Below are 23,674 nucleotides of genomic sequence, written 5' to 3' on the forward strand. Positions count from 1 at the left end.
GGAGGATAAAAATATCACCCAGAGTGCACTGTCCCCCCCCACCCCCTGCACCATGAGTATGATCAGTCGGGATAGGGCAACACCCAGATTCTCCCAGGTCAGGCGACAGGCAGGAGGCAGGCAGCTGGCCCTCTGTGTGTCAGAGTAGAAATCTGCTCTATAGAGTTTTCAATGACTGGTTTTTCGGAAATAGATGCCAGGGCTTTCTTCCAAGGACCCTCTGGATAGACTCGAACCTTCAACCTTTCTATTAACAGCTGAGTGCGTTAATCATTTGCACCTCCCAGGGACTCCTGCTAGCACACTTGAGGACCTTTTTCCTGCAGCTGCTGTGGCCTTGCACCAGGCCAAGGAGCCCCAGGCCAGCCTTTGCATAACAATGCTCAGTAAGAACAATGTATAAAAGGGACCTCACTTTAGCCGCTGTGAATTAAGGAAATGCTCACTCTCCCACTCTCCCAGGGGAAGACCAAGGCCCTTATGTGGGGCTCACAGAGCAGAATCTGCCAAGCGCCTGGCACTGCCTCTGGCAGGCCCCATTCCTCTCTTCTCAGCTGGCCAAGTTGCCCTGTGGGAAGTGTGTGGCTTCACCAAAACATGCCAGGCCGGATCCTGCAGGAACCCTCCCCCACCGGGGAGACTTGTTTATTAAACAAAGCCGCTGCACAGAGTCCTGGCCCCCAGGGAACACAGCAAGGTGGAAGGGCATGGGTCAAGAAGCCGGGGTCAAAGGGCTGACACCCAGGGGAAGACGGGAGATTAAACATCCTCCTTTTCGGATTGGGAGGTTTGGATAATTAATTGGTCCCCGAACATGAAAGGTTTAAATGATTGTTCTGTGCAGTATCCATTCCGGCCTCCTCCTCGTTCCTTATACCTGGGGGGATCCCTCTCTGCCACCCCAGGCCGGGGGCAAGGCCAGCCTAACCGAGTAGTCAGATGGTGGGGCCTGAGGGAGGCCTTTGCAGTGGCCGTCCCCGCAGCATCCTCTCCTCACTATTCCAGCCACAATTCACCTCCCACATGGAGAGCCATCCCCTGGAGGGACTGGGGAGCCGAGGGCAAGGAGGTGGGGGGCACAGCAGGGTCAGTCTGGATCGATGTCTCCTTGGCAGGCACCTGCCCTTTCAGAGCTCTGCTGGGCACAGAAGAAACAGCCAAAGGGTCACTTCCTCACACACTCCAGTTGCTCCAAGGTTGACTTGTTCCCACCTTCAGAGCCAGAAACATACTATGGAGCCGCTGACCTCAGGATGATTGCTGAGGGCTGGGTTAACTATTTCTCCCACTGCCTGCCTGTGGGAAACGGAGAGATTTGTCCCTTAAAGTCAAAAATGTTCTTTTCCTTTGCCCATCCCATTTGATCAGCATGAAGGCAACTTGAGGCCATCCACACACACAGTCTCCCCTGGTGACCACTGCAAGCCTGCTCATACAGACGAGAAGCAGGAACTTCTCAGGAACTTGAATGAAACAATGAGCCAGCTAGAATCCACCCCATAGTCCTGGCTGCACCATTGGACCTCTAGGGGAGGGAGCAAGCCCCTAAGCAGGCACCCTCTCCAACCTGGAGATCAAGATGCCTGATGATCTACTTCTGACAATGAAAACCCTATGGACTGCAACAAAATGTTTCCCAGCATAGTGCTGGAAGGTGAGCAAACATACCAGTGATCGTGAAGGTGGTGCAGGATCGTGCAACGTTTTGTTCTCTTATTCATGGAGTTGCCATGAGTTGGAGTTGTCTCAAGGCAACTAATAACAGCAATAATCCTGTGATTGCGGAGGACAGAGGGCACTGGGGCTTCCCCATGGCTGGCCCTACCTGGTCCCCTGCTGGGTGCCAGTGTCCCTGGAGTGTCCCAGAGGCTGGGCTTGAGGAGGGGGCAGTGTGGAGGGTGATCTGGGATGCTGAGGAGCTAAGCCCTGGGGAGTGGCCACTTGGGATGCCCGCCGGGAGGCCCTGAGGGGCTGAGGCAAGACTTAGCTGAGGGACTGGGGACAGGGCAGAGGAGGCCAGAGGTTTGGGGGCATGCTGATCCTAGAGGGAGCAGCCCCCTTCACAGGTGACTGTGCTTCTGGGCCTGCTGGTGGAGCAGAGGCTGAGTGGCTGAGCAGCCAGGTGGGGGCGGGGCTGGGGGTATCCTGAAGGCTGCTAAGTGCCCTAGAAAGAAAGCTGAAAGGGCTCTTAGACCTGCCTTTCTTCTTTCCTGAGAGAATCAATCATGGAGCCCTGCCTTTGTGTGATGGTCCTGCTGTAAAGTACACTTAAGGAATTAAGTTTTCTAAAATTCTATAAATCATTATTCTAGTGTTCTCCCCACCCCCTCCAAAATCATTCATCTACTGAAATATTTAGTGATGCACATGTCTGTGGGCACATTGGAGGCCGTGGGAGCAGAGAGAAGTGGGGGCAGAGGGGCTCCCTCGTCCTCTCTGTGCTCAGGCCCAGACACTTCCATCCTGGCTGTCCTCACGGAGGCCTTAGTGTTCCGCTGGCCTCTGTGTGTAGATGACTGAGAACGAACTGGGTGGATTCCTCAGCCCTTGACACTCCGCCCCAGAGAGGGATGTCCCTGGATGGTAGGGAGGTGGAGTGGGGTCAGAATGAGGCCAATGTGAGCACATGTGTTCATGGGGGTGATAAGATCCGAAGGCTGGAGGGTTAATGAGGCACCACAGAAGAAGTTCCCCACTCCCGTCACCTGCCCTGTTGGCAACGCTAAGCCAGGGTCTGGGGAGAGCAGTGGTGTGTTGAGAGTCTGAGTTTGGCCTGAGGCTTGTGATGTGGGCAGGGGAGACTGGAGGCACTGGCCCCTCGGTGGACTTGGTTCCTTCACAGTGAGGATTTGGGCCTGGTTCCTCTGCCCCCAACAAAGCCTGAAGCCACCCCTCACCCCCTTGTACACAGCCCCCTAACACATGACAGGGTCAACCAGAGCAGCCACAGCCAGCGTCCCTGAAAGACCAGGCAGGCCTGATTGATTTACTGCTGTTGATTTGTTTAACGTCCCTTCTCCCCAAGCGCCCATTGTGGCTGCAGAGGTGCTACATTACCTCGAGACTGGCTGCTGCCCACTGACATCAGCGCCCCGGAGGATGCCTGGGGAGGTTACAGGTGCAACCAGTAAAATGAAAATCCATAGTTTTTAAACCTTTATGAATTGAGAATGTAAACCTGGGAAATGGATCTGGAGTTACTAATGGACAATCGTCGTGAGCAGCCCATCCATCCTCCCAGCTCCAGGTTGAGGGCACCTGAGTCACTGTGGCTCCTGGAAGGGGAGCGCCCCCCGCTGCAGCCCCCCTCCCTCCCACCTCTCAGATGAGGAGAGCAGCTGCAGGCATGGGAAAAGGGCCTGCAGACAGCCTGCTGGAGGCCCCCAGCTCGCTCTGCCTTAGGAGTTGGCAGGAGGTGGTAGCTGTGGGCTTGGAGGAGGGGATAACAAGTGGCCATCCGTGAGAGAGAGAGACCCCCTTCTCCATTCACACCCCTAGACCCAGACCTACCCCAGAGCCCAACATAAAAATACCTCCTCTGAGACAAAGGAGACAATACCCCAATCCAAATGTAACATGCACCTGTAATAGCCATGCTACTGGGAGAGAGAGGGGGAGTGGGCAGGGGAGGCCAGCCCAGGGGTCCCCTCTGGTCCAAGCCATCCTTCCATACAGGAGTACACTCCCCCCTCAAACCTTAGGGCCTGCAAACTTGCCCTACCATCTGCACCCAGGGAGTCACTCACTTTCTCCCAGAGGCCTTTCCTGCCAACTGTAGTTAGTGGTGCACCGCTGTCCCCAGACCTGCGTTCCCTTGCCTTGCCTGCTTTATTTTCTCCATAGCAGTGATTACAGCCAGACAGACTGCATATTTTGCTTATTTGTTGGTTTAATATCTGTCTTCCCCCACTAGGCGGTAAATTCCAAGACGGCAGGGTATATTGTCTGTTTTGTTAGGAAAAGGACTTGGCACATATCCCCAAACCCGCTGCTGTCCAGTAAAAGCTGGTGAATTTGAACCACCGACCTTTTGGTCAGCAGCCGAGGGCTTAACCGCTTCACCACCAGGGCTCCAATTTCTGGCATATAATGGGTGAATAAAAATATTTGTTGAAGGAAGGAAGGAAGGAAGGAAGGAAGGAAGGAATGAATGAATGAATGAATGAATGAATGAATGGACATTCTGGAGGTGTGAGGCTCTTCCTTATTTTGTCTCCAGCACAGCTGTCTGGATGTTGCTCCCTGCAGTAACTGACCTGAGTTCTCCAGGACCTTCCTGTTTAGCTGCCTCCCAGATTCAAATTGTATGGCTACAGAGCCAGAGTCCAAGGCCTACGGCTCAGGGCCCAGGGCTCAGGGCCAGCAGTGAATGCCTTCTAAGTGCTGGACTTGGTGTTCGGTCTTTGCCTCCTTCTCTCTTTGTTACAAAAAGAAAAGACTGGGACCACAGAAGGCTTGGGGGATGTGAAGTCCCTTTCAAGTCACCCTTGTAATGAATGAAGCGAGAATTGAGCGGATGAATAAAGACGCCTGTGCAATGCCATCAAGGCAAATGAATCTTGGCAAGTGCCTTTTCTTAGTTGTTAGTGATACAAAACCCCCTGTAGCAGCTGTTTTCTCACAAGGCTTCTGATGGCCTTGAACCATTTAGCATTTCAAAATGCCAGCAGAAGGAAACAGAACCAATGACATCAGACTACTGGAAATTGGTGGAGGAATACATGTGTCTGCACTCCACAAATGGTTTGAAGGTTCAAAATGGAGCATTGCCCCTCACTGGCTCAAGAAAACACTCATGAGGAATTTTGCTTTCTTTTGGGGGGTTTATTGTATAAATAAGGAGCCCTGGTGGCACAATGGTTAAGCACTCAGCTGCTAACCAAAAGATTGGTGGTTGGAACCCTCCCAGGCATTCTGCAGGAGAAAGACCTGGCAATTTTCTTTCTTAAAGATTAAACCCATTGCTGTCGAGTGGACTCTGGCTCATAGCGACTTTATAGGAAAGAGTAGAACTGCTCCTATAGGGTTTCCAAGGCTGTAATCTTTATGGAAGCAGACTGCCACATCTTTCTTCCACAGAGCAGCTGGCAGGTTCAAACCACTGAACTTTCAGTTAGCAACCAAGCACTTAACCACTGTGCCAGCCTAGAAAACCCTATGGGAGTAGTTCTCCTCTGTCATGGGGTCACTATGAATCAAAATGGACTCCATGGCACCTAACAAAAACAACAATTGTAAAATGTTCTATGTGGCTCATTTTCTCCCATTTTGCTTCAGCTACATAGCCCAAGAGGGTATGCAGAAGGGGCAGGGATGACTTGGAATGTTAGAAAAACAAACTAAGGCCATGTTTTATTAAGCTCTAATTCATATACCGTACAATTCACCCATTAAAAGTGTGTAATTCAATGACTTTCAGTGTATTCATAGACATGTGCGTACATGACCACAATCGATGTCAGAATATTTTCACTACAAAAAGAAAGCCAGCACCCCTGAAGTGTTATCAGCTCTAGATAACCACCAATCTGTTTTTTGTTTCTATGGATTTGCCAATAGCAATGAGTGTGAGGATGGCACAGGACTGGGCAATGTTTATTCTGTTGGACACAGGGTCTCTATAAGTCTGAACAGCACCTGACGACAGCAACATGGATTTGCCTATTCTGGACATTTTTATAAGTGGAATCACACAATATGTGAGCCTTTGTGACTGGCTTTTTTTCACTTACCATGTTTTCAAAGTTCATTCACATTGTGGCATTTATCAGAACTTAATTTTCTTTTTATTGCAGAATAATATTCCAGTGTATAAACATAGGCTATTTCTAATTAGTTCAAAAACCTAAATATGTGAGTGAAGAGGAAAAGGATTGTAACAGGTGAAGGAAAGACATGTACAAAGATCTTAAGGCTAACCTGAGTCTTCCAGTTGTACGCTGACCTGAGAGGATTATAGCCTAGAAAGGATTCACAGAAAATTAAAAAGAATTTGTATCAGCCTTGGTGATAAGATCAGGGGTAAGGTTATGTCGGAAAGGAACCACAGAGCTTTTTTTAAAACCATGTTTTATAAATATGTTTAATGTTGTTTATTTATTGGGAGAAGAAAGTAGGAAAGATATATTTGTTTTAATGATAGTCATTAATGTTCTTAGGACCATGCAATTCACCGCAACTAAGGCCACACCATCCGCCAGCAGAACCCAGTGTAGAAGGGAAAGTCTTCGGGGCACTGAGATCACAAGCTCGAAGATAAAGCGAGGGCAATTCACAATCTCTACACAGATGTTGGAGCCCTGGTGGTGCAGTTGTTAAGAGCCTGGCTGCTAACCAAGAGGTCAGCAGTTCGTATCCACCAGCCACTCCTTGGAAACCCTACGGGGTAGCTCTACTCTGTCCTACAGGGTTGCTGAGTTGGAATTGACTCCACAGCATAAGGTTTGGTAGTCTTTTTGGGTTTTTTTACGCAGATGTTATTACTCCCACTGTTGGCACACTGCTGGCATATTGCTTGCTGACGCCACACAATGAGCCCATCAGTGCTATATATAATGTCCTCAGGCCCAGCCCTGAGTCAGGAGATTGGAGACTCAGAGCAGTGATCACTGCTGATGAAGCAGTTCCCCTTGGACATTCTCTAACTATGGTACTTGTGCTTGATTGCTACAATGGCCCCAATTCTTCACCCTTCTCTGTAGCCATACCCTTTGCCTGTAAATTTGGGCACCCTCCAACGGCAGGCAGGGTGATCTGCCCCACCCTGTAACACTGGGCTCAGGATGTGGCTTGCTTTGGCCAATGGGATATCAGCAGATGCATGAACAAGCCAATTGACCTGCTGTGCATGGATGAGCCCAGTCAAAATAAGCCAACAATCAGCTGCTCCAACATAGGAGCAAGCACAGAGATTCAGCAGAGCCATGTGGTTGACCTTAACTCCAGATGTTTGGGTGTGAGCAAGTGCTTATTGTCATATGTCATTGAGGTTTTGTGTTGTTTGTCACCAGCATACACTAGCAATAGACACTGGACCTTTAAAAAAATCATTCCTAAATTTGCTGAGTTATTTCTGATTTTACTTGTAAATCTGACTTCCACATTCTTCTCGCCTCATGCGTTCCGTCCCTGGGTTTCTGATTTTCTCAGACCTCTTCTGGTGCTCTAGTTCCCCACATGTGCCTATCCACGTGTCCTATTCCTACTCTTCTCTCCTGCTTTACATGCCAGTGGTTCATTACACTACTTTTCTCTCCCAATTTTTCATTCTTTCATTATACAGTATGAGCAAGGGAGCAAGAAAATGAAAACATAGAACATCGGTGAATTGAGTGCTCAACTGGAAGATTGAGATATGGAATGAATGAATGGGCTAGAAAATGGAAGAAAATCAATTGCTTTACATTTTCTTCCATTTCACGTCCATCACAGAATGCCCTCTCATTGTGGCAGGACAATCATTAACCTGTCTTAACTACACGGGAGAACTTCTCAGTGATTGCTTTCATTACAGGGCATTCATAGGAGCTGCACTGGCTAAGGCAGGACACGCAGAGACAAAACAGGAGAGGAAGGGGAATGTGGGGCTCACAGCCACAGCCAGCCCGGGTCCACTGGCATTTTACAAATGAAACAGTGAACACCGAGGCTCTGCCCTCAAATACAGAATGTGTCCAATCTGTGATGGCTGACTTGCAGGAGATCAACTGTTTCCAGGTAACCTGCTCTGTGTTCTGAGAAGGAGGACAGGAAGGAGAAAGTGAACACAATAAACAGGAAAAACAAACAGAAAATGGAAGATGGGGAGGGAAGTGGTTGTAATATAGAGTTGTGGGAGCAGGGTCTCTTCCATCTAAGCCTCTGATTCTTAGGAAGGTCTGGCCAGCCTCTCCCTCCCTGAGAACACCTGCTTCCCATCCACAGGGGTGGCACCATAGCTGTGGCTGGCAGAACACAGGACAATTGACTTCTTTTTTTCCTTGATATTTAGGATTGGGGCTCAGAAGCATTAGCAATCTCTGTTAGCCTCTGTACTGTGCACGCATGAAACGTTAAGAGTGGTGGACTGCTTGTCTGCCTGATCCACACAGGGAAGCAGAGAAAATCCGCATGTCAATGGTCTTGGTTTCCTAGTGCTGCTATAACAGAAAGACTACAAGCAAGTGGGATTAAAGAACAGAAATTTATTTTCTCACAGTTTTGGAGGTTAAAAGTCCAAATCAGGGTCTCAACTGTGTTGATTCCTTCCTTGTCACTAGCCGTGGGCATTCCTTGGTTCTTAGCCATCCTCACGTGGCATCCGTCTCCCCAGGGTTGTTGTTGCTGTTGTTAGAGCCATTAAGTCATTTCCAGCCATAGACCCTACGTGCAACAGAAATAAAACCCTGCCCAGTCCTACACTGTCTTCACAGTGGTTGCTATGTTTGAGCCCATTGTTGTAGTCACTGTATCAATCCATCTTGTTGAGTGTCTTTCTCTCTTTTGCTGACCCTCTACTTTACAAAGCATAATGTCCTTCTCCAGGGACTGGTCCCTCCTGATAGCATGCCTAAACTACATAACATGTCCAAAGTATGGGAGACGAAGTCTCATCATCCTTGCTTCTAAGAAGCATACTGGCTGTATTTCTTCTAAGACAGGTTTGTTCTTTTCTCTGGCAGTCCATGGTATATTCAATATTCTCTGCCAACATCATAATTCAAAGGTTTTAATTCTTTGGTCTACCTTAATTCATTGCCCAGCTTTTGCATGCTTATGAGGCCATTAAAAATACCATGGCTTGGGTCAGGTACACCTTAGTCCTCAAGTTGTTATCTTTGTTTTTTGTTTTTAACACTTTAAAGAGGTCTTTTGCAGCAGATTTGCCCAATGGAATACATCATTTGATTTCTTACTGCTGCTTCCATGGGTGTTGATTGTGGATCCAATTAAAATGAAATCCTTGACAACTTCAATATTTTCTCTGTTTATCATGATGTTACTTATTTGTCCAGTTGTGAGGATTTTTGTTTTCTTTATGTTGAGGTGGAATCCATATTGTCTGTGGTCTTTGTTCTTCATCAGTAAGTGATTCAAGTCCTCTTCCCTTTCAGCAAACAAGTTTTTGTCATCTGCATAACACAGGTTGTTAATGAGTCTTCCTCCAATCCTGATGCTGCATTCTTTCTTTATATAGTCCAGCGTCTGGTATTATTTGCTCAGCATACAGATTGAATAAGTATGGTGAAAGGATAGAACCCTGACGCATACTTTTCCTGATTTTAAACCACTCAGTATCATCTTGTTCTGTTCGAATGACTGCCTCTTGGTCTACATACAGGTTCCACATGAGCACAGTTGTGTCCAGTATGTACTTGAATCTCCATGTCTATGCTGCTGTTTATATAACTCAGTAGTGATTAGGTTTGGGACACATCCTACCTCGAGATATGGCCTTATTAACATAACAAAGAAAACCTTATTTCCAAACAGAATTACATCCACAGGGATAGGTTACAAGCACTTTTTTTTTTTAAATTGTGCTTTAAGGGCAAGTTTACAAATCAAGTCAGTCTCTCATACAAAAATTTTTTTTTTTTGCTATGTACTCCTAGCTGCTCTCCCCCTAATGAGGCAGCACACGCCTTCTCTTCACTCTGTATTCTCATGTCCATTCAGCCAGCTTCTGTCCCCCTCTGCCTTCTTATCTCGCCTCCAGACAGGAGCTGCCCACATAGTCTCATGTGCCTACTTGAGCCAAGAAGCTCAACAGTATTATTTTCTGTCTTATAGTCCAGTCTAATCTCTGTCAGAAGAGTTGGCTTTGGGGATGGTTCCAGTCTTGGGCCAACAGAATGTGTGGGACCTTGACCTCTGAGGTCCCTCTTGTCTCAGTCAGCCCACTAAGTCTGTTTTTTTCTTTTTTTTTTTTAATGAGAATTTGAGGTCTGCATCCCACTGCTCTCCTGCTCCCTCAGGGGTTCTCTGTTGTGTTCCCTGTCAGGGCAGTCATCAGTTGTAGCCAACCAAGCACCATCTAGTTCTTCTGGTCTCAGGCTGATGTAGTTTCTGGTTTATGTGGCCCTTTCTGTCTCTTGGGCTCATAATTACCTTGTACCTTTGGTGTTCTTCATTCTCCTTTTCTTCACGTGGGTTGAGACCAATTGATGCATTTTACGTGGCCGCTTTACATGCACATATTTTTAAGGTACACAATTCAATCCATAATACCAATGTAGTAAAGCTCCACCATGGGGAGAAGGGCTAGGGATGAAGGGGTGAGGATCATGTTGCAGCAAAGATAAAGAAGGGAACACTGAGTTACATAAAAAAAAATTAAAGCCTGGGTGTGGGAGACACAAACGAGAAACGCATAAAAGAGAAAAATATCTTCTAGTTAAGCTCTATGCAGAGAGTTAAAATAGGGCAATGTGATTATGATAGGGTGGTTATTTGAGATTGGATAGGTAGGGTACCTGAATTAGTTCAAAAAGTATTTGTGTTTACCATAAGTTTGTAATTGCAGCAGGCACTCTGCTTCTTGACCGAGTAGGAGAACCACTGAAGTAGAGACTATAAGAAATGCAGGGCCACATCCTACTTCCCGGGGCATTTTTCATTTTCTTAGGGAGAAAATCAGGAAGATTGCAGGGTAAATTCAACAAGATCTCTCTGAAAATCCCTCCTGTAAATGGTTTCTCCAAACTTCCTTAGCCACACCCTTCTTATTGAACCAGTATAATTTCAGGATTGTTGAGATTAGTCCCTTGATTCTATGAGTATAGTTGGGGCGCCCTCCAGTAACAGAGGCTAAACGTGGACACCTCACATTTGCATAATTATGTTGTTTTTGTTGTTAGTTGCTGTCAAGTTGACTCCCACTTATGGTGACCCCATGTACAAAATGGTCCCCAGCCTGCACCATCTTCACAATTGTTGGTATGCTTGAATCCACTCTTGCAGCCATTGCCTATTTTGAGTGTCTCCAAACGAGGAGGTTCATCTTTCAGCATTGTATGTGACAATACCTTGTTGTGATCCATAAGGCTTTCATTAGAGAATTTTCGGAAGTACATCAACAGCCTTTCTTCCTAGTCTATCTTGGTTTGGAAGCTCTGCTGAAACCTGCCCACTATGGGTAACCCTGCTGGTATTTGAAATACGGGTGACATAGCTTCCAGCATCACAGCAGCACACAAACTATCACAGTAGTACAAACTGACAGACAAGTGGTGGTACATAATAACAGCTCTAAACCCTGATAAAAATGTAAAATGGCTTCCTTGAGTCAGAAAATTAAAGAAATTCATTTTGGGGAGAGTTTGGAGTCCGTGTCACTTCAGCCTTCACTTGGACTCTTTTTCTATTGCCAATGTCTTCTTTACTTGGATTTTAAAAAGCAAAGACCCCTTCTCTCCTTTAACTCCCTACTTCTCACTACAGATTTCTCTCCTGGAGGCAGAGAAATCTCCAGAAGTTGAACTTCTCAGAAGACAATGACATGAGTCTGGGGTCATTCACACTTTGCTGCCCTGGGGGATGATGATGGTGTGGGGCTGGGTAGGTGTGAACCAGCTCAAGAGAAATGCTTTCCCTCTATACAAGGCTGTGTTGGCACTCCCTAAGGTGGAAAAGCTAGGTCAAGGAGACCATCTGGAAGAGAAGCCTTGGAGAGTCTCATGGAAGGAAACTGTAGGGTCATGTAGAAAGAGGATCCAACATCCAAGGTCTCCTTCATCCTATTTTGTTGGAAGGGGTGGGGGAAAGGAAAGTTTTCCTTAAAGCTGGAGCCATCTCATTCCAGAAAGGATAGGCACAGACCCCAAAGGACCTGCAGGGATCTTAGGCCCTGATGCACTGTGTCCTGTGGGTCTATAAGTCTCACATCTCAAAGTGTGGTTGTGAACTAGCAGCATGGGCATCAACTGGGAGCTGACTAGGGACACAAAACCTCATCAGGCCCCATACCCAGACTTACTGACTTAGAATCCACATTTTAGTAAGATCTCGTGGTGTGCATATTAGAGTTTAAGAAATATTTCTGTAGGTGGTTCTGAAATGTCACAATGAAGAAACCAATAAAAAGTCCTCCAGATTTCAACTACTAGAAGTTTATCTGCCCATGGTATATGTGTGTTATTGTATAGTTATGTGAGTGTGCATGGGGCAAAGATACAATTCCACATGGGAAATTTCTGGAAGATTAGATGACTTTCCCAATTTGAAGGAAAAGAAGTTTCCCAAGTAGTTTATCTCTCCCCCACAGCATACAGAACAGAACAACTAGTCTGGTAGGAACCCACAGAACTTCTATTACTGCATCACTACCATGAACCCCCAAAACTTACAGCATAACATAAAATCATTCTTTATGGCCTGGCTGAAGGATGGCTTAGTTGGGACTGTCGACCAGAGGGCTAGCATGTGACCTTTCCAGCATAGTGGTCTCAGGGTGTTCAAACTTCTTGCATGGAGGGCCAGGCCTCCAAGGGCGAGTGTTCCTAGTGACCAAGGTAGAAGATACATGACTTTTTATGATTTAGCCTTGAAGTCACATGGCATTACTTCTACCATAATAAGAGGCAATCGTTGGAACAGAACAGATACTAGGTGGTTTAAAGTCAGGAAAGGTGTGCGTCAGAGTTGTATCCTTTCACCATTCTTATTCAATCTGTATGCTGAGCAAATAATCTGAAAATCTGGACTATATGAAGAAGAACAAGGCATCAGGATTGGAGGAAGACTCCTTAACAACCTGCATTATGCAGATGACACAAACTCGTATGCTGAAAGTGAAGAGGACTTAAGGCACTTACTGACGAAGATCAAAGACTAGAGTCTTCAATATGGATTCCACCTCAACATAAAGAAAACAAAAATCCTCACAACTAGACCAATAAGCAGCATCCTGATAAGCAGAGAAAAGATTGAAGTTGTCAAGGATTTCATTTTACTTGGATTCATTATCAATGCCCATGGAAGCAGCAGCCAAGAAATCAAATGACACATTGCATTGGGTAAATCTGCTGTAAAAGTCCTCTTTGAAGTGTTAAAAAGCAAAGATGTCACTTTAAGGACTAAGGTATGCCTGATCCAAGCCACAGTATTTTTTAATCACCTCATATGCATTTGAAAACTGGACAATGAATAAGGAAGACCAAAGAAGAATTGATGCCTTTGAATTATGGTGTTGGAAAAGAATATTGAATAATCCGTGGACTGCCAGAAGAACAAACTCGGAACAAGTACAGCCAGAATGCTCCTTAGAAGCAAGGATGACGAGACTTCGTCTCACACACTTTAGACATGTTATTAGGAGAAACCAAACCCTGGAGAAAGACACCATGCTTGGTAAAGTAGAGGGGCAGCAAGAGAGAGGAAGACCCTCAACAAGATGGATTGACACAGTGACTGCAACACTGGGCTCAAGCATAACAACAATAATGAGAATGGCGCAGGACCGGGCAGTGTTTTCTTCTGTTTTACATAGGGTTGCTATGAGTTGGAACCTACTAGATGACACGTAACAACAACATGCTGGTCAAAGCAGTCAGAAGCCTCTCCCTCCACCCCAGACTCAAAGGGAAGGGGCATAAGCTCCACCTCTTCATAGAAGGAATGTCAAAGAATTGGTGACCATGACTTAAAACAGTCTCACAATATTTTAGAAAACAGATGCTTCAATCTTTCAATTAGACCTCAGGTCAGGTAACCTGCTCAAGGTCAGAGTTTTGCAGTTAGTGTAAGAATATGAGACTTGATGGACTCCAAATGCTATGGCTTTCCAAGATGGGCACCAAGAAGGTCTAAGAGAAGTGTTTAAGTAAAAGGGAAGTCTCTGTTTTCTTCTAGGAACCTTACTTCCAAGTTCTTCCTCCTGAATTCTCTCTCTCTGACTGTTAGAATCTACTGAACAGTGAGAGGTTGGGGGTCTTTGGAGGATCATAAAGTTTTGCTATTATTATCTGCCATAAAGATCTCCTCTGTTTAATTTAATCCCACACACTTGTATTGAGCATCTACAAATAGTTACAATAGCACCATGGTTAAAAGCAAGAACTAATATGATAATCTTATAAGACTGTGATGAGAATTAGATTAATATACATTAATGCAGTCATACCTCAGAGATATTGCTGGTTTGGTTTCAGACCACTGCAATAAAGCAAATACTGCAATAAAGCAGGTCACACAAATTTTTTTTTATTTTCCAGCGCATATAAAAGTTGTGTTTACACTATATTGTAGTTTATTAAGTGTACAATGACATTAAGTCTAGAAAAAATGCACAGCCTTAATTTAAAAATACTTCATGGCTGAAAAATGCTAACTATCATCTGAGCCTTCAGTGAATCATAATCTTTTTGTTGTTGGAGGGTCTCACCTTGAAGTTGATGGCTGTTGACTGATAAGGGTGGTGGCTGCTGAAGGTTAGGGTGGCTGTGGCAATTTCTTAAGCTAAGACAACAATGAAGTTTGCCTCATTGATTGACTCTTCCTTTCATGAAATATTTCTCTGTAGCATGCAATACTGTTTGATAGCATTTTACCCACAGTAGAATTTCTTTCAAAATTGGAGTCAGTCCTCTCAAACCCTGCTGCTGCTTTATCAACTAAGCTTATGTAATATTCTAAATCCTTTGTTGTCATTTCAACAATGTTCATAGCATCTTTACCAGGAGTAGATTCCATCTCAAGAAACCAATTTCTTTGCTCATCCATAAGGAGCAACTCCTCATCTGTAAAAGTTTTATCATGAGATTACAACAATTCAGTCACATCTTCAGGCTGTACTTCTAATTCTAGTTCTTTTGCTGTTTCCACCATTTCTACAATTACTCCCTCCACTAAAGTCTTATACCCCGCAAAGTCATCCATGCAGGCTGGAATCAACTTCTTCCAAACTCCTGTTAATGCTGATATTTTGACCTCCTCCCATGAATCACAAATGTTCTTAATGGCATCTAGAATGGTGAATCCTTTCCAGAAGGTTTTCAATTTACTTTTCACAGATCCATCAGAGGAATCACTATCTATAGCAGCTATAGCTTTATGAAATGTATTTCTTAAATAATAAGACTTGAAAGTCAAAATTACTCCTTGATTCATGGGCTACAGAATGGATGTTGTGTTAGCAGACATGAAAACAACATTAATCTCCTTGTACATCTCCATCAGAGCTCTTGGGTGACCAGGTGCATCGTCAGTGAGCAGTACTAATATTTTGAAAAGAACCTTTTTTCCTGAGTAGTAGGTCTCAATAGTGGGCTTAAAATATTCAGTAAATCATGTTGTAAACAGATGTGCTGTCATCCAGGATTTGTTGTTCCATTTATACAGCACAGGCAGAGTAGATTTAGCATAATTCTTAAGGGCCCTAGGATTTTCAGAATGGTAAATGAGCATTGGCTACAATTTAAAGTTACCAGCTACATTAGCTCCTAACACAGAGTCAGCCTGTCCTTTGAAGCTTTGAAGCCAGTCATTGACTTCTTCTCTCTAGCTATCAAATTTCTAGACGTCATCTTCTTTCAATACAAGGCTGTTTCATCTACAATGAAAACATGTCGTTTAGTGGAGCCACTGTCTTAGTTATCCAGTGCTGCTATAAAAAAAAAAAATGCCACAAGTGAATGGCTTTAACAAAGAAAAATTTATTCTCTCATAGTCTAGTAGGCTAAAAAATTCAAATTCAGGGCACTAGCTCCAGGCGAAGGCTTTCTGTCTATGTCAGCTCTGGGGGGAAGTCCTTGTCATCAATCTTCCCATGGTCCAGGAGCTTCTCCATGCAGGAACCCTGGGTCCAAAGGACACACTTTGCTCCTGGCACTGCTTTCTTGGTAGTATGAGGTCCCCAACTCTCTGCTTGCTTCCCTTTCCTTTTATCTCTTGTAAAATAAAAGGTAATGCTGGCCATACGCCAGGGAAACTCCCTTTACATTGGGTCAGGGATGTAACCTGAGTAAGGGTGTTACATCCCACCCTAATCCTATTTAACATAATCCAATCTTGCCTCATTAACCAAGGGCAGAGATTAGGATTTACAACACAGAGGAAAATTATATCAGATAACAAAATGGTGGGCAATACACACAATACTGGTAATCATGGCCTAGCCAAATTGATACATATTTTGGGGGGACACAATGCAATCTTGATAGCCACCTTCATCATTGTCTTAGCTAGATCTTCTGGATAACTTACTGCGGCTTCTATGTCAGCACTGGGTGCTTCGTCTTGCACTTTTACGTTATGGAGACGGCTTCTTCCCTCATGAACCAACCTTGCTAGCTTCAAACTTTGCTTCTGCAGCATCCTCACCTCTCTCGGCCTTCACAGAATTGAAGAGAGTTAGGGCCTTGCTCTGGATTAGGCTTTTGTTTAAGGAAATGTTGTGGCTGGTTTGATCTTCTATTCAGACCACTAAAACTTTCTCCGTAACAGCAATAAGGCCGTTGCGCTTTCTTCTTATTCGTGTGTTCACTGGTGGAGTAAAAAAGGTGGAGTAGCACTTTTAATTTCCTTCAAGATCTTTTCCTCTGCATTCATAACTTGGCTAACTGGTGCAAGAGGCCTAGCTTTTGGCCTATCTCGGCTTTCGACATGCCTTCCTCACTAAACTTAATCATTTCTAGCTTTTGATTTAAAGTGAGAGACATGTGACTCTTCTCTTCAAGTGAACACTTAGAGGTCACTGTAGGGTTATTAACTGCCCTAATTTCAATACTGTTGTGTCTCAGGGAATAGGGAGGCCCAAGGAGAGAGAGAGAGATGAGGGAACGGGCAGTCAGTGGAGCAGTCAGAATACACCCAACATTTATTAAGTTCATCATCTTATATTGGCACAGTTCGTGGCAACCCAAAACAATTACAACAGTAACATCGAAGATCACTGATCACCCTAATGGACATAATAATAATGAAAAAGTTTAAAATATTGCAAGAATTACCAAAATGTGATGTAGAGACATGAAGTGAGCATATGCTGTTGGAAAAACTGTACTGATAGATTTTTCTCCACACAAGGTTGCCACAAAATTTCAATATGTATAAAACACAATGTCTGCAAAGTGCAATAAAATGAAGCGCGATAAAAACAAGGTATGCCTGTATACGTACAGTGCCTAGAACAGTGCCTGGTGCAAAGGAAACACTAGGTCAGAGTTTGCAAGTTTTGCTTCTATGTAAGAGAAGTTCTGTTTCTCCCTGCTCTCAAGGACTGTATAGATTGTCCAGGCAGAAGAGAGGTATAAAAGTAACATTACCCCCAGACAAGGTGTGGTGAATGCTGGAATAGAGATGCAGACAGCTGCGAGAAGAAAGCAGAAGGAGCTGGAAAAATTGAATATTGACCAAATTGTAAAACTGCAGCCTGTGTTTATTAGGCTACTGGAGCTTTGCCTAGACCTCCAATCCTTGAAATTTACTCCCGGTAGCCATGACTCCAGAGTGGGAGTTTTACATCTGAGCTTCAGAGATTGCTGGATGTAGTCTTTTGTAAAAAGGAACATTAGCTTAGAAATCTGCCGGAGGACTGGAGGCTTCTTGACCCCCTCTCTAGACTGCAGGGTTTGCCATAAAGCTTGGTGCTTTATTGGGCTTAATTTATAGCTTGATTAGATGCAGCCTTGCCTGGCTTTGTAACTGATGCTTGTATATAACAATTCCTTCCCAACGCAATATAAGCTTCTTGAGGTAGGACAGTGGTATTCCCTCTTTTTGCTTTTTGCTGAAGTTCTCGACTCTCATGGAGTTTTTGAGAACTTCAGGCAAATGTTCCATAGCAACACTTTAGTGTAGCCACAAAGAGACTCTCCCATGGAGAAATAATACAGTGCAAAAACACATGTGTAAGTGGCAAATGGGCTCAAGATGCCACTTAAGGGTAAAGCCCTTGACTTGTTTCCTTTCCTATTCCTAATGCCCAGCACAGTGCCTGGCACAGAGGAAGGAGTTCATAAAGCTTTTTAGGGTAAGTGAATGAGTCAATGAGGAAGGTGGATCAATCAGGATTCTCTAGAGAAACAGAACCAATAGGATCTATATATTAAAGGTTTATTTTAAGGAGTCGGCTCACACAACTGTGGGGGCTAGCAAGTCTGAAGTCTGTAAGACAGGCCAGCAAGCGGGAAGCTCCAACAGGATTTCATGCTGTAGTCTAGAGGCAGGATTTCTTCTTTAAATGAGCAGTGCCTCATTTTGAAGGTGAGTGGATACAGATGCAGAAAATTCCTTGTCTCAGGACAGATACCAGGGCTTGTCCTTGTCAAGATGACAACATGCGTAAAATGTTTCTTTACTAAGAATACTAAACTCCCCCTTTGATGTTAACCAGGTACACTCAGGGGCCTCCTAGTGCCACCTGCCTTCATGCCTTAAGTCCCATTCCTTCAGGACCTGGTGAGGGGACTGGTTTTGGTGACATTCTTGGGTTGTGCATTTTCATTTTGCCCAGGCAGCTCAAGATGAGCAGGATGGTTCGCTGCACAGGTGTGAGAAGAGATGCCAGAACACGAATGCTCTCACCTTCCACCTTCTAAGACCCTCTTCAGGCCTTATGCTGCCGGTGCCCTGGGGTGGGCAGGGGAGTGGACTGGACAGTGAAGATGTCACAGGAGAGAAAAGTCTTGTCTAGAGCAGAGCTGGGGAGAAAGCCAGTTGCTGAGGAGTTGATTGCAACTCATGGTGACCCCAGGTGTGCAGAATAGAACTGTGCCCCATAGGGTTTTCAATGACTGAAGTTTTGGAAGTAGATCTCCAGGCCTTTCTTTGAAGGCACCTCTGGGTGGACTTAAACCTCCAATCTTTCACTTAGAAGCCAAGCGCCAACCACTTGCACCACTCAGGGACTCTAAGCTGGGGAGAAGGGGGAGAAAACCAAGCCTCTCTTGAAATGAGCCAACAACAGTACCCAGACCTGTGTATGGAGATACACATACACTCAAATATATGCATGCATGCACATATGCGCACACACTCACACACACACTGCAAATTGCTACCACGCAGAATCTGAAATAGCTTTTTGCATGACTGCAGGAACGTGTTGCAAAGACTGTTCCTAGGAAAGAGGGACTTGCTGTGTCCCTTTACCACCTGTGACAGGGAGTACAACCACTTGCATGGGGAGGAGATAAAACAAAATGTTGATATGGAACAAACTGGAGATGGCAAAAGAAAGCACAGGTCTCCAGGCTGTAATCAGCAGCAAAAGGAGGGGGGGAGCGGTGGGGAGATAGAGAGAGGGAAAAAAGGAGAGGAGAGAGAGAGGGAGTAAGAAAGAGAGGCAGAGAAAGATTGAGAAAGAGAATGCAGATGTTGGGCATGGGGAGACTGAGGCTCTGCCTTGCCCCAAAGCCCCAGTGAGAAGGGAGTGGGGGAAAGAGAAGGAAACCATGCCCTTGTTTTCAGTGCCACAGTGCCACCAGAGCCTGCTTTCTTTCCTGCTTGGTCCTCCCTTCTCCACACTTAGGTTATGCTCTATTGATTGCTCTGGCGTTTGCAAAGCCTCCGGCACTTCTCAGAATCCCCAGCCCCGTGGGAGCTCTTGGCTTTGCTCCTCTTCACTCCATCCAGCAAGAGTGTGGTCCCAGCAGCTGCATCTAGTCAAGGAAGGGACCCCGGGCCTCAGTATAACCCTTACTATAGGCCCCCCTTCCTCCACAGAGGCTCACAGTGTAGGATGGCACGGCTCCGCCCACATGACCACTGCAGCTCTCCCGCCCTGCCCCCCCCACATTTTCGTGGTTCTTCCACCCCAGCACCACCCCACTTCTCCACCCCAGTGCCAAGATCCAGCACATCCCTCACTTCAGGGATGTCTCTCCTCCCACCTGGGCTCCAGCCACCCTCCACCAACTTCTCCCTCCCCCTGTTCATGCTGGCCGAGGGATCAATCCAGCCAGACACCCACTCTTTAGAACATGCCCATGGCCCACCCCCCCCCCAGCTGTCAGGTCAAGGTCAAACCCCTCCGTAATCTGGCCCACCCACCTCTCGTCTCCATCTGCCCTGGCATGGACTGTTTAGTTAGGTGGCCAAACGTCATGTGGTTTCCTTGAGGAGGTTCTCACATTTACATGAGTTACGTCCATCTCAGTACCACCAGAGGTCCAGGGGCCCAGTAGCGTAGTCCTTTCTCCAGGGCATCGAGCTCTTTCCTCTCTAAGCCCGCATTCAATGACTTCTGACTCTGGAAGAGTCCCACAGAAGCCTCCTTATTTTTCTCATTTCCAAAATGAGAAAAACGGAGGTGTAGTCAAAAGGGCACAGGCCTGGGAGTCAGGGATTAGGGTCTTAGAACAAGTGCTGCCACTAACAAGCTGCGCGGCCTTGGGCAAGTCCCTTGGCCTTTCTCTGAAAGGAGGGGACCTTCCCGCCCCAACATTTATGATTCCAAGAGCAGTAGAGCCCCTAGCAATCTAGCTTATCAAGATCTAATTTTGATATTTGCTGACCTACTTCATTCCTGGGGGAAACCAATTAGCCCTTCTCTCTATTTCTTCTCCCATCTTTAATTTTGGCACTGGGAAAACATTAAATGTTGAGACACTCAACTTCAAGCATCTCTTTCTAAAAGTGCAAAGTGGCATTTTCTTGACAAGTAAGGTCAGTAGGGTCAAAACAGCCAAGCTTTGTGGTGACCCCCACTGAAATGGACGAAGGCAAAGCTTTCAGATGCATGTAACCCCCTGCACTATGCACCAGCCGATCTGCAGCTCTGGGCCGTGCAGTCCATGGTAAGGGACCCTCGTACCATACACCCCCATGCTCTGTCTGGACCATCTCTGGGTAGTTTCTGGGTGTTGTCCAGACTGGGGGTGCCCTTTCAGATGGCTACTGACAAGCACATGTGCTGGAGGAAAACAGAGTCTGAAAATGCTCGATGCTCAGATAGGCTGCTGCAAAGATGTCAGGCTTCAGTAGGAGGCAGGATCTGAGGCTTGGGTTTCCTGCAGGAGGCAAAGGGATAAGGCAGAAATATTGAGGCTAAGAAGTCAGACAATGGGGAACAAGAGAATGATCCATGGGGGGAAGAGAGCCTGGGAGCAGCGATAAGAAGAGGAACAAAACCAGACACACAGATTGTAAAGTTAAAGAAAAATAACTTGGGGAGATATCATGAGTCAAGTAGGGACACACACACTGGCCAACACCTCCTGGGTGGGTTTGGGGCCTGGGTTGTCCTAAGGAAGGCCCTTGCCCCTGATGGAAAAAGCCCACAACATGGATGAACTGTTTGAAACATAATAAAAAGTGCTTAAAATACAGCCTGGAGGAGTTAGCTGGTCCTTTCCCACATGTTTTTATTCTTACCCAGGACTCCTAGCTGGTCCAGAAGCCAAGGTGTAAAACCACCAAAGCTGGTCTTTCTCTACCGTTTTCTTTTCCAGGCCTGTGCCTACCCTCCACCTTTGTATTCTGTAATAACACCTCTATTATTCTCACTATGCTCTCTCTCCACCACCCATCTGTCAACTTGTTGTACTGTGGTAACATGTGCTGCTGTGATGCTGGAAGGTGCACCACTGGTATGTCAAATGCCACCAGGGTCAACCGTAGTGGGCAGGTTTCAGCAGAGTTTTCAGGCTAAGACAGACTAGGAAGAAAGACCCGGTGACCTATTTCTAAAAACTAGCCAATGAAAGCCCTATGGATCACAACAAACTTTTTCCAACTTACTTCCTTTGGACATGTCATCAGGAGGAATTGATCAACAGAGAAAGACATCATGTTTCGTGAAGCAGAAGGCCAACAAGGATAAGAGAGACCCTCAGTGAGATGGCTTGGCACAGTGGCCGCAACAATGGACTGGAAAAAGCCAGCAACTGTGAGGATGACCCAGGAATTGGCAATATTTTATTCTACTGTACATGACGTTCCCATGAGTTGGAGTTGACTTGATGACAACCGTCTCTTTGTCTGTCTATCCTGTCTCTGGTTTCCATAGACCTTTGTGTTACCCAAATTGCAGATTCCAGCAGCCTGCTGCAAAGCCAGTACCAAGGCAGGAGGTGGTAAGCAGCAAGAGGGCTTTATTGAATACCGGTATTCAAGAGACAGAGGGGGTTAAATTTCTCCCAAAATCTGTCTAATTCTAAAGAGCTAGTGGGAGGATTTTATAGGGCAAGGTTAGGGTTACCTAATGTTTTTAAGCACGTACCCCACAGACGGTCTTATATATCACAAAACAACTACAAGAAAATCTTTATTAAGCTAAAGATATGTATGTCAGATATCTGGACTCTAAACAGTATGTTTGTAACAGGCTGAAAAGAACTCACATAAGAATCTCTTGGCTAGTGGATCTGTTCTGCCAAGTCTACTCTGGCTGAGATAGGAAAAAAGAGGTAGGGGGCAAGAAAAAAAGTTGCAGATTAAAAACATCAGATAGCCTTTCTGCCGTTTTGCAGGCTGAAGGCCATTCCTCAAGAGAACAAAAAAGAGAAGAAAGACCAGGGCCAAAAGAGCTCCGCACCCCATTGGAAGAGACCGGTGCAGCTGGTGCAACAAAAAAAAATGTTTTTACAGATTACTTAAAGTATCATTTTGGCATTAGTTATATCAAGTTCTCAATCACCCATTGTGAATAGGAGAAAACATGTTGTAAGGTATTAGGGTGTTTGTTATGTTAAGAGTGGAACAGGCTGCTCAGCCATGTCTTGAACAGAACCTGCACCATTTTCTGAAGGCTAGAGATTAATCACAGCTTATACAGCTATACTAAAACAAATGAGGAAATATGTTCTCTCTAATATTAAAACACTGGAGAAAATGTATTTTCTCTACTTCATTTGTGACTATCTTCCTTTCATAATGGAAGTTCATCTCATAAAGCCGTACATACTGTGAAGTCTTTGGGTCATTGTGTCTCTGCCCTCCCCACCCCCCCCACCCCCCGCCCAGGGATAAAATCACTAATAGCAACATTTTAGACACTAGTGGGAAAATACTTGGTCAGGGAGACCTTCCCGTAAGCCCTAAAGTCTTGAAATATAAACAAACCTTTCCTCCATCAATGAGTAAGGCCCATTGGGTGCAAAAATCTTGTTTTGATGCCATCATGGGCGTCAAAATGACTCCTTTGGGAGGGAAAGGGAGTGGACTGAATTCCAGTGTGGCTTAGTGAGCCACTAGAGTGGTGTGATATTGTGCACATTTCTTAACCTCTCTGAGCTTCAATTTCCTAATCTGAAAACAGGGATAAGAATGGTATTCCATTCATGGAGTTATTGTGAGAATGAGATGTCTGGCACAAATCAAGTGCTCAATAAATATTTGCTATAATGCTTCCTTGAATTTGAGCTAGGCTTGTGGGGAAACCTATTTGAAGCCTTGGTGCTCCCTATGGTTGGGGCTTGGATTAGATTCCTAGGGCTGCTAGGACAGTGAACTTTTTCTTACTTTTTTTTTTTTAAATTTTTATTGTGCTTTTCCTTACTTAAAAAAAAAAATTATTTATTTTGCTGTTGTTGAGAATATACCCGGCAAAACATATACCAATTCAACATGTACAATTCAGTGATATTTACTACATTCTTCAACTTGTGTGGCTATTCTCACCCTCCTTTTTTGGGTTGTTCCTCTCCCATTAACATACACTAACTGCTCCCTAAGTTTCCTATCTAATCTTTTGAATTGTTGTCAATTTGATCCCATACACAGTCGATAGATCTTAAAAGAGCACAAGGCTCAA

Source organism: Elephas maximus, chromosome 11, assembly GCF_024166365.1.
Source record: "Elephas maximus indicus isolate mEleMax1 chromosome 11, mEleMax1 primary haplotype, whole genome shotgun sequence".
Lineage (NCBI taxonomy): Eukaryota > Metazoa > Chordata > Mammalia > Proboscidea > Elephantidae > Elephas > Elephas maximus.